General features: G+C 37.6%; 1 protein-coding gene across 1 annotated transcript in view; it reads right to left on the minus strand.

Annotated features, from left to right (window-relative positions):
• The window catches only part of LOC148778830 (neuroligin-1-like), a 268159-nt gene extending 254171 nt beyond the window's left edge, over positions 1 to 13988 (minus strand). Inside the window, exon 1 of the mRNA XM_088842555.1 lies at positions 13386 to 13988. The gene's annotated coding sequence lies outside the window, so the exon portion shown is untranslated. The remainder of the gene's footprint in view (positions 1 to 13385) is intronic.
• Between the last annotated feature and the right edge of the window lie 208 nt (positions 13989 to 14196).

Consider the following 14196-nt stretch of genomic DNA (forward strand, 5'->3'; position numbering starts at 1 on the left):
CTTATTTTTAATATTACCTATATATTTTCTATCTTACTTTGTTTTTACTGATTGTTTTCATTTGTTCAATCCAACCCCTCCTACTGATTTTTTTATTCAGGGGCAAGAATTTTGGGTTATTTTTATATCCATCATAAAATCTATGTGAAAATCCTTTACCAAGTGTAGGCATAGGTTGCAAATGATCTGGACTGACTACACACTTATTACCAAGCTGCTTAAAGTTTGATCAGTGCTACAAAACCAATGGTTGTTATTCACCATAGTTACATGCCATAAAGTCACTGCAAACACTGAATTGGGAAATATGGATCCATCAGTCAAAGAAAATGGATCTGTGTGTGTATGTGTGTGTGTGTGTGTATGGGGCTTCCCTGGTGGCTCATGTATATATACGTGTATATATGGGCTTCCCTCATAGCTCAGTTGGTAAAGAATCTGCCTGTGATACAGGAGACCCCAGTTTGATTCCTAGGTAGAGAAGATCCGCTCGAAAAAAGATAGGCTATCCACTCCAGTATTCTTGGGCTTCCCTTGTGGCTCAGCTGGTAAAGAATCTGCCTGCAATGCAGGAGACCTGGGTTTGATCCCTGGGTTGGGAAGATCCCCTGGAGAAGGGAAAGGCTACCCACTCCAGTATTCTGGCCTGGAGAATTCCATGGACTATGCAGTCCATGGGGTCACAGAGAGTCAGACATGACTGAGAGACGTTCACTTTATACTTCACACATATATATACTTATATACATATTTCACATTGTTATGAATGAATTCATCCTGGTAGATTCTATTTTCTTTATTTTACAAAAGAGAAAACAAAACTCAAAAGTGTTTAGTGACTTGTCTGAAGCCACTTCACTAATGGGCTTCCCAGGTGGCTCAGTGGGTAAAGAATCCCCTTGTAATGCAGGAGATGTGGGTTGATCCCTGGGTCAGGAAGATCCCCTGAAAGAGGGCATGGCAACCCACTCCAGTATTCCTGCCTTGAGAATCCCAGGGATAGAGGAGCCTGGCAGGCTACATAGAGTTGCACAGAGTCGGACACGACTAAAGCAACTGAGCATGCATGCACCTAATTAACAGATGTCAGAGTTTGGATTCAAATCCCCTCTACCTGACCCCAGAGCTGGAGCTTCTTGCACTGCAGTGCACTTTCTACTGTCTCCATGCTCTGTTCCTCTCTGTGTGGGAGCTGAAGCAAGAAGTCAGATCATCACCTTGCTCAATCTCAGCAGGAAGTGTGTTCATGTGGTGACTCACATTTTTTGCTGCTTTGCTCATGTCTGTGAATGACTGCAAAAGCACTTTGAGTATTGACTTTAGGGTTTAAAAAAAAAATTAGTGAACAGGCAAACTGTAATACAGATCCAGGAATAATGAAGACTGACTGTATTAACTAAAGAAAACATAATGTTTTGTATCTATGAATCTGTAAGTTATTTTGAGGTCAGAACATATTAGCCTTGTAACAGCACTTAGTAATAATAATGGGATTTAAGAGTTGCATTTCGTAATAATAATGTCATAAACTTTCATTTAGCAACATCTGGTTTCAGTGGAGTGTGACAGTTTTCAAAAGCCAAGCCTGGCCATGCAACTGAAATGTGCTTTCGGGAAGCTCACTGTAAGAGAACCTGACCATCAGCAGCCTGTGGGCTTCCTATACCAAGATGCTTCACTTTCACACTGGTGGTGGTTCAAGACCTTGAAATAAGGGGCATCCCATGAGACCCAGCAGTGGGAAAACAAAGAAGCCAGAGTCTGAGTTTCCAGGCCCCATTCAGGGCATACCCTTCTCCGGCTATTGCTCTATTTGCTGTAATAAAGCTGCCCAATGAGTATAAACTATTTGAGTACTGTGAGTCCATTCATTAACTGACCACTTAATGTAAGTAATGTGCAATTAATTCACATAGTAAGTAATTAAAAATGAAATAAATAAACAAATGTATGCAATCAGAAAAAAAATGTTAGGCTTTAAAAGAAGAGACAGGTCTACTTTGAGTTAGTGGAAGAGGACAGAGTTCATGAATCAAGAGGAATATGAGCTCGGCCTCAAAGAATCAGACCAATATCGATGGTCACAGAAGGAATTCTGGGTAGAGGGCACATTCTAGAAACAGTGGAAAATATATGCCGTGAATAGTGTGGCGCTCAACTTCCCTGAGGGCAGCTTACACTCCAAGGCAGGAAGTCCACACCAGTGCAAAAAGGTCTGCTCTTCCTTTCTCAATGCAGACCCACTCAGAGGAGCCATTCCAGCCCCCAAGCTCCCTATGGAAAGGGGCCAAGGGAGAGGTTGGTGGTGACCCCCTGGTTCTCCCCACCCAGGTGTTTTTCCCAATGGCAAGCCCAAATAAACTTTTAACAAGCAAATCTTCATCTCAGAGTCTCTCTTAATTTTTCCCCTGAGAAACCTGACCTATGAAAGAATGGAAAAAGAAGGAGCCACATTTGAGAAGGGCACAGCTTGGTTTGGCCAGAACACAGAGTAAGTGAGGTTGGTTGAGCACTGGATGAGACTGGAAAGGCAGGCTACAGCCAAATCAAGCAAGCTCTTCATTAAAAGGCTAAAGAGTTTGGATTTTATTCACTGTATGATGAAAAGCCATTAAATAGACTTAGGAGAGGAAAAGTATTATCAAATATATCCACAAGAAAATTAAACTGGCAGTACTGTGGAGCAGAAATATCCACAAAGTAATGGGTTTACACCCCACCACAAGAGGACCAGATGAGAGAAGGGAAGTAAATCATTGAACTTCCATGTATTAGAATTTGTTATAAAGCAAAAAGAGAAAAAAACTAAGCTTGATAATATGTACGTATGGTTTCATACCAGGGACTTCACATGGTTGTATGTTGCGTACAGCACTTGAGATGTTCCTGGGAAGGTGATGGTTCTATACTGTAGTGGATTTGCCAGGAGTGGCATTTCGTTGTTGTTACTGTTCCTTTTCAATGTTTGGTGATGCATTAGAGTTGATACCACTGGATAAGCACATTTACACATTTTCCATCAGGTTTTAGTTAATATAAGCTTCACAAAACTGACTACTAAATTAAGTTTTCCCCACAAGATAAATACAGATTAAAAGAAAGTACTAGTAATAGAATATGGATAAGAAACTAGCAGAAATGAAACTTCTCCTAGTTCTAGCATAAGCTCTTCCTCAGCTATATTGCAAGACTGAAAATAATGACTACCTAACCACATATAATAACAATCAGAAAAAATATTTGAAAACATGAAGAAGATAACTTTGAAATGGAAATACAGATACATTTTAGTAGCTCTGAACTGTGCCTTAAGAATCTCTACAACTTTAGATATTAATAAATAACGGAAAGAAGCTAGCAAGTTTATAAGATATTTAAAAAACCTGACTTTTTCTCATTATTTAATGTCTATTTTTGTGTATGTATGTATTTTGTGTATGTATTTTTGTGTATGTCTATTTTTGCAATTTGATGATAGAAATATTTATGGAGGAGTATAAATATATGTACTATGCTTAGTCGCTCAGTCGTATCTGACTCTGCGACACCACAGACTATAGACCCCTAGACTCCTCTGTCCATGGGGAGTTTCCACGCAAGAATACTAGTGTGGGTTGCCATTTCCTCCTTCAGGGGATCTTCCAAACCCAGGGATTGAATCCAGGTCTTCAGCATCACAGGCGGATTCTTTACCGTCTGAGCTACCAGGGAAGCCATAAATATATATTTCATACTTTTTAAGATTTGGTTATCAAAAACAGAGTAGTATATGACCACAAACGTGTGGAAACCATTACCTCAGTAAATGAACTGGTGAGGAAGAAACCAGAAACAGTTCTATTTTCATGTTTTATACGTCAGTTTGAAGTATAGTTAAATATATCTACAATTATGTGAAAATGGCATCAAAACCAGCTAATATTAGAGGTCACAACTACTTGCCAAGCTGTCTCAAGCACTTTACATTAGTCCTCACAACAAACTTATAATCCAATCATTCTTATTTGAAAGGAAAAAGCTTTATATAGCAGATAACTTTCTCAAGACCACAGAACTTAAAAAAAAAGAGAAAGAGACAAGACTCCCCACCTCTTAAAGAATATGCCCTGTGCGTGATACATGACATTTCGCTCCTGAATGAGACTAACTCAATAAAGTTGCGGGCTCAGCTTGAGAGATTTTAGAAAGAAAAACACACAGGACACCAACAGGAGGGAAATATGAGGTTAATAGGCATGATTTGGAGCAGATGGCATGGTATTGAAAGTTTTTCCAACAATGTTCCATAACATGAGGCAAAGAGTAAATGACAGAAGTTAGGACTTGGGATAAGCAAGGTAATGATAGAATTTCAAGGAGCAAAGGTTATAAGAATTGGTCACTTTAGTGTTTAACAGGTTAACTAAATCTATGGAAGAAAGCAAGCAGTACCAGAAGGGCACAAGGAGAAAAAAGTAAGATAGGATTAGCACCAAAAGTCACATAGATGGGAATATCAAAGTTCAAGATTAGTTTAAGTGCTATCATAACCCATGCTGTGGCCATACCAACATGGAGCTATGGAGAACAAATGTCCTGACAAGTATATTCTGCAATGATCATCAATTAATTAATAACTTCATTAATGCCAGCACCAACTACCACGAGTTAGAGAATTACCATCTCTGTGTAACAGATAATTAAACTGAAGTAGATCAGAAACACAAAGCCTCTGAAACATTTTTCAATTAAAAAAAAAAAAAGAACACAGTTTTATGAATGTAGTGCATTTCAACAAATAGAAATAAGGCAGAAGAATTTAAAAGGTTTAAAGATAAACCCTGCCTCCTCCTCAATTTTGTCCAGAGCTTCCTTCCAAGAGGAAGGGCAGGCAGGTCTCTGTGGGTTCTCAGTTTACAGCCCACTCTCCCTTCCCTTCACAGAACATGTAAGCAGAGTTCTACTTGTTCTCTCTCTCCTTGGGCTACTTCCACTCTGAATGAACTTCTCCAATGATGGAAGCAAACAGTAGAGAAAATAGAATGGTAGGAGAAAAGGCAAATTAAAATTTGATAGTAATAAGAGAAAAAAATTTACCAACAAAATATTTTAAAGAATAGCAAGGAAAAAATTGTAAGTATATTCCAGATATTATGCCTGGTAGCAAACTATCTTAGTGAAAATACAATTCTAATAAAAACAAACAAACAAAAAACATCACTGAGAGTCCTGATCAGTGAATTCAATCCAACTTGTTTACCAAGATTCTTCCTTCCTGGGGAATACTCTTCCCACTAGATTTTGCCAGGAGGGGCTCCAGCTAGGATCCCTCAAGGCCATTTGAACTAACAAGATTCAAATGTCAGTTCAGATCCTCCCAGCCACAAAAACACTCCCTCTCTGCAACTCTCAAAGCATTTGTTGTCTTTTTCCTTCAGGAGGATTTGTAAACTCAGATTCCTTATTCATTGTTATTACATCATTTAATGCCAAGCACTGGGAAGGCCAACAAGAAGGAGACAGTCGTGGTGATGACACTCACAGAGACTAAAGTTAAATGGGGAAGACAAACTTTATGTAAATCAATCACATAGATAACCATTTAGTTATAAATGCTTTGTAAAGAAGGATAATTCTCAGAGGGGAGAGTTAATGAGTCTTGAGTAAACAGGATGACTGTCCTGAAGAAGTAATCTGTAAACTGGGTTCTGAAAGATGAGTGGAAGTTGACAGGGGACAAATCCTGTCAGAGGCAAGAGAAGACCCAAACACTGTGAAGCCTGGGCCTCTCGGTGAACAAAGAGTTAAGTGTGACTTTAGAGAAGGGTGAGGCATCAAGCCAAAAAAATTTGGGATGTGAGATCTTACACCAAGTATGATGAGAATAATTATAATCACAAAAACAACAATCAGGTTAGCCTTAATATTTAAGAAGAGAGGCTACAGCTTTTGAACTGTTGATTTGAAAGCAACCATCCCCAGAACAATTAATTATATTGTAAGTCATTAGAAAATATCTCTTGAATGACTAACCCATTCATTCTATATATTATTTTTCTTTCATTAACCCTACCCTCAGATTTTATTTATTCAACTGTGATACATGACCTTTGTGATGGCATTATCTTAATTACACTTGGCAGCAAAAGGAGATAAAATAGAGAAGTGAAGATAAATAGAAGGACAATGAAAATTCCTTATTATGCAGAGGTGTGGAGGCATAGTCTTATAGACTGGTGGCTAATTTTGTTACCATTTGGCAAAAAAGTGAGATCTGAAGATGCCATAACAGCTTTCTATCAGCAGAAAGAAGAAGAGATATAGAATTTCCTTCTGCATTCTACAACTGAATATTTCTACTTAGACCATCATTACAACAAATGGCTAAACGTTAGTTTCTCCTTTATTTTGTTTTGCGGATGCAAGCAAAACAATCCATTTAACATTTGACTAAATAAGTTTTACTTTCTGTTTACTCTGAACCTACTCTCAGAATCTCTACATATTAATTGCTGTCTTAAAATCTACAGAAGAGGGTTAACTTTCAAATGTGCAAGGACATTAAGAGGATTTGAAGTGCAGCAACTGTAAAACAGAATGTTTAAAAATAAAAGCACAGACAACTGTTTTAATGTATACGTCAAATAACAATTGGTGATGTTGTGAATCTCCCAGAAGGAAATGAATAATCACTCAAGAGCTCAGGAGAGACAGCCAGGTAGAGTGGATTACTTCGCTTGATATTAAACTGAAACTTTTGTCTGAAAAGGGCTACTTTGGGGTTGCAAGTCATTGTGTCCAGAAGCATGCCTGCCAGTATCTTAAGTATGCCTTCAGTAACTTAAGTATGCCTGCCAGTATCTTTAGAATGAAGACAGTACAACCTAAGAGCAGTGCTACCTTCTTAAGTCACTGTTAAGTCTATTCTTGTTTCTGGTGAGTTGTGCCTGGGAAGAGCGGAGAACAGCCAGTCCTGCTGCCCTGCTTAACTGAAGTCCTCTTTAAAAATCCTGTGCCGCCAGACAATGGCTACAACGTTGGCAGAGGCAGTGCTAAGTTTCTCAGTGTGGCCCTGTGCCCGGGGTGAGTCAATCTTGACCCCTTGCAGGATGATTAGCAGAGAGGGGGTAGTTAAACCTTTATACCCATTCAGTCCTAGGTTTCTGCAGGAATTGGCAAATACTATAGTTACTATTGTTTAAGGAGTAACTGTCTGCTAGGAACTGGACTGAGACCACCAACTCCTTTCATGTAAGGTACCAGACAACAATAAGGGTTCTGTCACTCCTGATTTGGCTTAGAGCTCAAGCTTTGCCCCAGAGTGACAGATGATTATACTTGCAATCTTCTTCAGATATTCACATCTTGTATTTCCTTTCATATTACAGTTCTGTTAGAACTAACAATAACAAAATTCAAAGCAATACTCTATCCATGTGCCATTTGTGTAACAAAACAGCAATGAATACACAAGAATTTAATATACACATGAGTTTAAGTGAATTCACCATTTAAATAAAATTGAACAATAGGAAACTTGTAACTATAATTTTTTTAAAAACTGAAAAAAGAATTAATGACCAAAATTCCAAACATGATTATATTTTAGATCTTACTGTCCATGTTCTAAGTGTTTGAATTAGTGCTTCCAAAGTTCCTTGAGATATCACATCTTCTACACAGCAGAAAATAACTCTAATATTCATTTTGGTAAATTATAACCTTGAATAATCCTATTATACTTGTGAGTCCTGATAAAATAATTATCACAATAAATAAACTACATAAAAATTTCACTAAAAAGCTTCAATTCTTACTTGTCTTTAATTAAAATTCAATCTTTTCAATATATTACTACTTTCAGAATTTTGCACAGTTTTAAAATATGTATCAATTAAAAGTAACAACTGACCTAGGTTAAGAAAAATTAAAAGCAAAAATGAAGAGATCAGGTATTAAGCAAGAGGTTACATATTTAGTTGTTAATATGCAAGACTAGGATGAGGTTTTTTTTTGGTCATTCAGCAATATTTGTCAGTTGCTAGTAATATGTCAGGCACTATTCTGGGTGTTGGGGGGACACACATAGCTTTGAAAAGCCAGACAATACTCCCTGCCATTATAGAGATTATATGAGCTATACCACTGTATTATTGCAGCATGTAAAATGTATTACTCATATATTAAATAATTCCTCAGATTTATTACTAAAGACCACAGCTTTAAATAACAGAAAGTTTAGGCAACATTCTCATAGCAACATATGCATTAGAATATTTGGCACAGTTAAAGAGGTAAAGACACTAAGTGACTTTATTTTTTACCCATAAGAAAAAGGATAGATAACAATGTCACATGTGTGTAAAGTTTTGGACAGCTAAGTAATATAGATTTAAATTAAAAATGACAGATGCACTGACTTGAAACTTAAAACATAATGGTTACTGAAGTGAACCTTTACTCCTTGTAGCCTTATGGTTAACTATTAGATGGCTGAGTATGATTTTCAAGTGTTAATATTGACAACTGTCAATGTGATATGTGGTAATCACTGTTTTTCTGGTCAGTTCTGTCATAAGGGGAATGGTGGTCCTATGGGAAAAACTTCTACTAACAATAATTCCAAGTTAGTTTTTATCAAGTCAGTATTCATTGATTTAATGAGTGACCATGTTAAATTTCCAAGCGTGGACTATTCCATATGAAACTATGCACCATAACTATCTAAAAAATGGCAAGAAGATTATCAATTCACTTTGAAATGTTACGACAAACCTCTTTTTTTTTCTCTTCACTGGGTATGTCAAAGAGGAAAAACCTACTGTTACACATAGGCGATGCCAAAGGTGTATATAAGAATAAGTCAGCCTATCAAACAGATGTTGCCAAAAAGACAGTTGTTGAAAAGCATGTCTAAGACCTTCATGCTATTGCCTGACTGCTTCCCTCTTTCCAGAAGTGCCTACATCAAATACAGACAAAATGCAAGAAAGCCACATTCTAAGGAAATATTTGCCCAGTATTCCGTCTCCTCTCCAACTTCTGCCCAGGTATAAAACGCCACCACCAAATAAATAAATGGGCAAACATAAATAATTTCTAAAATTTATTTCCAAATGTCCAAAATTAAACAGAACTATCGGTGCAGGTAAATTGATATATGAGCAGTCCTCTGACTGAAACACCACCTATAGCACACCCAAAGGGATGGCATGGATTCTGACTGGTAGATTAGGCAGGCATATATGGTATTAGGAAAATTGACCACAGAAAAGTGAAAGGCTACCGTGTGGCTATTGAAAGGCTACTGTGTCTGAAGGGAACTGGTACAGCACATGCCTGGATATAGTTAACATATTAAACCAAAATTGTTATAGAAAAGTGAAAACTCTGAAATAGTGTATGTTCTTTGATTTTCAAGCGCATCAACTTAAAGGCAGGCCCTAAGATGTCAACTGCATTTAGTAGGTCTAATCTCAACCTGGAACTTTCTTTCTTGTCATGTACCCCTGTGGTTTTTGATTTTACATCTACAGTAATAACTTAACTTGCATTTGTTCCAAAATGAATTTCACGCTTAACTTGTTTTTCTTAATTAAACTTTCTTTAGCAGTCCCTAATATGTGTATTATTAAAATTCATTAGTCCTATTCACGCTTGCTTGTCAGTTTTTGGCTACACATTCATATATTGAAGTGCTCAGCTGCTATATATAGGAAGAAAATTAAATAATAAATATGGGGATTGAACGTTTTATGAGTGTCAAGATGAAAGAGTGCCTGCAAGGCCCATAAGGTTTCACACAAAAGAGGCATTACTGCTAAAGCTAACATGCTGACACATCTCTCATCTATAAAGTCTGCAGTAATGGCAGCAGTAAAGCGTTTCGCCATTGACTAGAATTTCTCTTACATGCAACGGAAACAGGCACAGAAGAGATTATATTGACTGTTATAAAAAGAATTCATATAAAATCCTCCAAAAGTTTAATGTCTGATAATTTCAAATGCCTGGAGTGATTTATTAGTTTTCCTTAACTTCAGTTAAGCTTAGAGTTGGCAGTCTTTCCCTTTCACATGTTTGCTACCATATAGGTGTTTTTTTGTGGGGGTGGGGGACAGAAATAATTCATATCCTTCTATAGTAAGAGAGTGATAGTTGACATTGTCGATGTGATGTCATTAATAACAAAGGAAAAGTAATCAAACCAGTTAGTATTAGGAAATTATTCTTAGGAACAGTTGAGAATGTTGTTATCCCACAAGATTAAGAGGTTAGCTACTTCAAAATGTTTTAAATTATCTTTCAAAAGACATTTAAAAGGACACTCTAGATTTATCATGAGTCTTCTATATGTTAATTTTTCAAAGATTTTCTGGGCTTTGCAAATTTGAAATATTAAAAACTGAAGTTTTAAACTAAAAGTTTTAAGTTTTGTTTTTAGCATTTCTTGACAAAGCAAAAGAAACAGAATATTTGTGTTTTGAGATGCCATGTGTTAAATTTCAACAAATCATTAAAAAAGGATTGCCCTTTTCATTTTGCTTTCAATTAAGAGTGGAGCAATTTCCTTTTAAAAAAAATCGATTGGTATAGAATAACATTGAACTGTATTTAAATACCTCAAAATCATGAAACAAATCTGCAGCAAATGTATTAGCACCCCCTGAATGTTAAGTCAGCTAGAACACATGGAAGGGTTCTAGGGACAGGTGCAGCAAAGCTCCAGTGAAGCAATGTGGGTTATTCCATGGTGATAAGCTTTGGGGAATCCAAAGCTATTTCTCATCACACAAATTAGAAACCATGTTTGCAACTTTCAGGGCTAACTGAGAGTTTCTACTTCTTTACCCCAAACCACCACATTTTGTATATTCTGTAGCAAAATTGGGACAGATGCTCAAGGCCACCATGTTCTTTTTAACAGTCATGACCAAAAAAACCACCAAAAATGTTATTTGAACAAAGTAGAGCAAATGTAACTAACTGAACTCTTCAGGTTTTTTAACAGTTCTCAGAATAATTCACTCTATTAATAGAGAATATATATGTAACTGGGTAAGTTGCTCTTCATTTACTGGTTACAGCTTTTAAATTATTTTGGGGTATATAGTTTTATTTATTTTTATTCCTATTATTAGTAACTTTCCAAAGTGGATCTACCACCTACAAAGTTTACCAAAGTTTTATGTAGGAACTGCTTGTAGAAACCACAGAGTGAGTCAAAGTTTTCCCCTTTTCATTTTCACTGCCAAAAGAAATGGAACAAGGGGCCACAAAGTATTGATTATTCTTGCCAGAGGAAAATATTGTTCAGTCATGACAAAGGCACTTTAAGCTAACTATTCTGGCTTTCGCACCATTGTGCATGCCATTACCACTGGGTAAGTGGTTGTGAAAGATATAAATTAACTTTTACAAGAACTTCCTTTTTCATATACCATACTCTCCATCTACTTTTATAGTATCAACATTATATTTTCTACTAGCCTATAAAGAGGGATTCTAATCTATCTCCCATTTGCCTTCATGATTTATTTACTATTATATTTTGTTGTATGCTAGCTGTCTATTTTAACTTAAATTTTTAAAAAGATGTTAATATTAGTGGACAATGTAGCTATGAGCAGTGGCTAGAATGTACCAAAACACAGAATACCCATTCTTCTAGCTCATGCTGAACATAAACCACATGACTTAGAGCTGTGTTTAAAAAAAAAAAAAAAAGGCAAACCCAGCCTCTGAGATATCTTCTTAACAGGCCTGCAGGAACTATTTCTTGCTATTTTATAATCTCTAGAAAAACAAAGTCTGCAGAAATAAGTAATAACTTTTCCACTGTAGAATCCTTAGGAGACAAGAGTTTCATTTTTTGCTATTTAATCTTAAAAAGGAAAAGGAATGGCATTGATCTCGTTTTGGAATTTAGACTTAAGAAACACATATATACATACAAATCCAAGAGGAAAGTTTGGTGAGGCTCCTCTTTTAATACCCAAATGTCTGATGTATCTGGAATTCTTGAAGTACTTGGATGATGAGTGCTTTAGATGACATTGAAGAGTTGCCTTTCAGTGAGTTCAGGATGAAGAGGTTTTAATGCTAAAACCATAAAGGTATATGGTATCTACATATATTTCATAGTCTATAAACAGACCCCTGAAAAAATATTTGATGCTCTTCTTTAAAATAATAACATGTAGAAAATACATTATTTTATGTTTTAACAATTATCTATTTTCATTTTAGTCTAATGCAGCTGAATGACTGAGGTTTAAAATTTAACGAAATAGCCTTAAACAGGAAAAGCCAACTAACATTCTGAAGGTATAAGGAGCCTGTGAAGGCAGGGGAGTGCCTTAACTTACTTAACATATCTACATGCATATTTTAAATCCGTTCTCTCTATTTAAGTGTTCTGAACCTATGCGGACTCCAAAATTGGTTCAGAATTACATGCGTTTCTGGATTCCAAAGCAAGTTATAGTCACTCATTGGAGTGATCATTTTTAATTACATCTGCTGAAATTGATTTCCCTTCTGCAAATAAAGATAAGCTTTTGTTGAGACCAATTAATATTTTAAAAGAAAAAAAAAAAAAAGCTCTTAATTCAGCAGCAAGAAAACGTCTGGAAACGCGCGCGCTCCGCTCAGTTGGAAAGAAAAGCCAGTAAGTGGCGAGGCAGCCAGGGCAGGCATGCATTGGAAATACAGCCGGCTGCCTGGCGCACTTGCCAGCCTGGGCCCTCAGCAGAAAGGCTGCAACGCCTTCCTGGACTGGTCCAACTCGAAGAAAAGTTACCTCGGACTGTATTATGCAAAGTCGTAGAGGTGAATTACAAGACAACATGTGTGGCCGGTCACCCACTCTTACAGTCTCCATCCGATGCAGTGACCCGATAACCCTTTAGTGTTCGGCGGTGAGGAGGGAGAGGCGAGAAGGGGAAGGATGGAAGGGGAAGAGAGAAAGAGACAATACGAAAACGGCCAATCCCCGCTGCAAAATTCCCCTAGAAGCCAAGACAGCTGCCAAAACCACGGCAGAGATAGCAGCGGTTTCTACTTGGGCTTTGCCCCTCCACTTGCAGGTTTTCCAAGGCATCGCTGCTTCCTCTCTTTAAAGTATCAGTAGGAGAAAGCACTAGATCCAAGAGGGCTCTCTCGACTGAGAGATTTTCAACGCAAAGTTCAGAGCTTGGAGGGTTGCTCGGCTTTCCCACCGACGCCACAAAACACGGTTTTTAAGCTCGATCTAGGTAGCTCCCTAGAGATCTACCGGAGATGTGCGAGGCGGTTCACGTCCCTTCACTTCGCTCCCCATTTCACAGGCACCGAGTCCGCGGCACCTTCCGCGCAGCGGCACACAGACCCAGGCAGCCCACTCCCAATAAAGACCCCAAACTTACCCTCGGTAAGATAGATCCACAGAGGGACCCCCCTCATCTTTCCCCAGTCCCCTTCCAATAATTCAAGGAGACAGTTTCTACAACACTTCGGCGTCAAATTCAAGCTGAATTGCTCCAAGTATTTACCAGTTCCTAGACGCTTATTTTGGAATCTTGAGCACCCGGTAATTCTTGTTTGACAATTCAAGATGCTTCATTTTTTTTTTTTTTTTTTCTTCTCTAAGCAGCCGCAACCCGTTTTGCGCCCCCTTTCCTTTTTTTTTTTTATTCACCCACGGACACTTCCAAAACGTGTCGATTGATCCTTTTTTCTCTCCAGCTGCAACAACGATCCAGAATCCTTAGGACCCAAAGCCACCTCCATGTAAATCCGAGCATCAGGCAAGAAATACAAATGATCAAACAAGGTTACTTCTTTCAGCTGCAATCAGATAATCCTACTAATCCAATAGATTTATCTCGATTGGAAATTGACCTCAAAAATGAATCCCTGGTACTGATGTCCAGTAGAGCGATTTCGTAGCCCTGTTCGGATGACCAAAAGAACTGTGGATTCTTTCTTTCTAAAATGTTTTTGGATTCTGGGTGCACAGCTAGCAAAAAAATGCCGAGGACCCTGGTTTTCCCCTAATATAGGTTTCCACTCCAAATCAGTGCAGGATGAAAAATGGTACAAAGATACCCCTAGTGGCTTGAGGTGATATTGCAGGGATCTCATTTTCTTTTTTCTTTTCTTTTTTTTTGAAATCCCTTCTCCTCACCTTTTTTTTTCCCCCTTCCCCTCTCCCCCATGTAGATAACTGGCTGCTAT

This window comes from Moschus berezovskii, chromosome 1, assembly GCF_049115385.1.
Source record: "Moschus berezovskii isolate FMDL1 chromosome 1, NW_MosBer_1.0, whole genome shotgun sequence".
NCBI classification, from domain to species: domain Eukaryota; kingdom Metazoa; phylum Chordata; class Mammalia; order Artiodactyla; family Moschidae; genus Moschus; species Moschus berezovskii.